This window comes from Chenopodium quinoa, unplaced genomic scaffold, assembly GCF_001683475.1.
Source record: "Chenopodium quinoa cultivar QQ74 unplaced genomic scaffold, ASM168347v1, whole genome shotgun sequence".
Lineage (NCBI taxonomy): Eukaryota > Viridiplantae > Streptophyta > Magnoliopsida > Caryophyllales > Amaranthaceae > Chenopodium > Chenopodium quinoa.
Window position 1 is genome coordinate 9,452,318 of NW_018742418.1, and position 2,376 is coordinate 9,454,693.

General features: G+C 27.7%; 1 long non-coding RNA gene across 1 annotated transcript; it reads right to left on the reverse strand.

The window, feature by feature from the left end:
• Positions 1 to 1,064: 1,064 nt before the first annotated feature.
• LOC110713374 lies at positions 1,065 to 2,376 on the reverse strand. Its single transcript, XR_002509900.1, has 2 exons — positions 1,761 to 2,376; positions 1,065 to 1,464 (listed from the first exon to the last, which is right to left on the reverse strand). It is a non-coding gene; the product is annotated as an uncharacterized LOC110713374 (long non-coding RNA).

Here is a 2,376-nt window from a genome sequence, read left to right on the forward strand (position 1 = left end):
ACATATTTTAACAACTAATTTTATCTTTATTTTTTGTTAATAAATATATACAATGAATTTGAACCTATATGAATATATGAAAATCATGTTCGTTTTAATATACTAAAAGTTTATAATATTTTTTAACGTGTTCATTTTTTTTACGAGTTTATTTTTATATACTAAATGTTCATATATTTTTATGAAATATTCATTTTATTAGGTATAGTACACTTTTCTATGATTGTCTGATAAATGTTCATTTTTAATATACTAAATATTCATATACATTTTCGTGTTCACTAGTTATTACTACATGTTTATTTTTTTTACAAGTTCATTTTTTATTACTAAATGTCCATTTTTTTTTTACGTGTTCAAAATATATATATTTTTTTTAATAAATGTTCATTTTTTAGGTTGTGGTCCAACAATTTTATGACTATATGATAATCATGTTCATTTTTAATACTTTAAATGTTTATTTTTTTTACGTGTTTATTTTTTATCACTAAATGTTCATTTTTTTACATTTTCATATTTTTTTTAATAAATGTTTATTTTATAGGATGCGGTAAGATTTATTGCTATGAAGACATGTTAAATCTGTTTTGGGATACATCCATCATTAAATCTGATATGGCCTAAGTGCTGAATTGGGTTTCTTTATGACAATCCTTGTGGGAATTATTTTTTTTTCAAAAGATCTTGTGTGGACCTAGTCCACAATAAAATTATTGTGGACTTTATGGTCTCACGTGCAAGCAACAACACAAGCAGCCCGTTTTATACTTCTCAGTCCATATACAATGTTTTTATCTTTACATAACCTATGTAGGATTTGAACCTACATCATTGTGCATTTGCACACTGCTCTACCAATTGAGCTAGTAGGCTTTACCATTATAAAACAATTTTCACTATTTTCCAAAAGACGAGATATAACGTGATTACATGATAAAACTCATACGAGTATTAAAATAAAAAAAAAAAAGCAAATACTACAACTAATTAAATCAAATTTAGAAGAAATTGAATAGAGTAAATCAACCTAGCTAACACCATCGTCACTTATCATATCTAAATAGCTTAAAATCAATTTGTAGTTATTTTGATTTCATAAATAATCCAAAATACATCAATAATCCAAATTTAGAAGAAATTGAATAGAGTAAATCAACCTAGCTAACACCATCATTAATTACCTTTTTTTTTATGCTTTATTGTATAAATACAACACAATAACACATTATACAATACAAAGAATTACATGATCATTTACAACTTTTAAAACTCTTCATCAAAGTCATAATAAGCAACAGAGCACTTCCGTGGTAAGCAACAGAGCAGCACCAACAAACAAGTCAGCTTGCCCAATCTTATCATACACCACAAACCCCTTAAAAAACAACACCATACGCACCTCCCTCCCTCCATTCAACCAATCCAACAGACAAAAGCAGCAGCAAAATTCTTAACCTCCACCTCGTCAATAGCAAAAATTGAGCATAATATTCAGATTGATATCGAAGATCTATAATACTCTAAACAAAATACGAGAGCAAAAATAATGATACGAAATCATAACAAACATGAATTGAACAAATTGAAACCCTAGATCCTTAAAACTAAACAAGATCGAAGAAAAAAAAAACCCTCTAAGAAAGCTTCAATTCAAGAAAAACGTCGATTAATAAGCTTAAAAGAGCTTCAATTCAAGAAGAACAAAATCATAATAAGCTTAGAAAGTTCAAAAATCAAGTTGAAATAAGAGGATTTACCACGATTTTGTGAAACACCACATCGCGTATAATTTTCACCATTGAAGAAGAAGATCAGAGAGCTTGAAAGTGTTGAGAGAGTATTGCAGTTGGGAAGAGAGAGAAAATGGTAGACCTGAGGATAACTATATTCCAAAAATTTTGTGAAAATAAATTGGCTTGTCTAAAGGGAAGCTCACGTGAGAATACATGACAAAGGCAGTTGGTCTACAATCAGGTCTATTTTAGAATTTGTATATTTTTTTGGGCTAACACTACATCAAAGGAGGGTGTATTATTTTTACATGATTGGGCTCGGCTCACTAGAAAGGTTGCAACCAATACATTAAATTTGGACACAATATAGTACTATCAACCTAATACTATATACTTCAATTATTATTTTTTATTTTATTTTTTATTTTTTTTTTGAAAGGATACTATATATTCTTACATAATACTTCCCTTCATTTCGTAAAATGTGAGCATGTTGCAAGTAAAACAGAACAAAAAAGTATTACCTAATTTGGAAATGAAAAGTATACTTTGAAATAGTTAGTCAGAATGATGTCTCATTTTAACTATGAAGAAGACAAAAAAAATAAAAAAAATACTCAATAGTATACTTTTAGAGAAT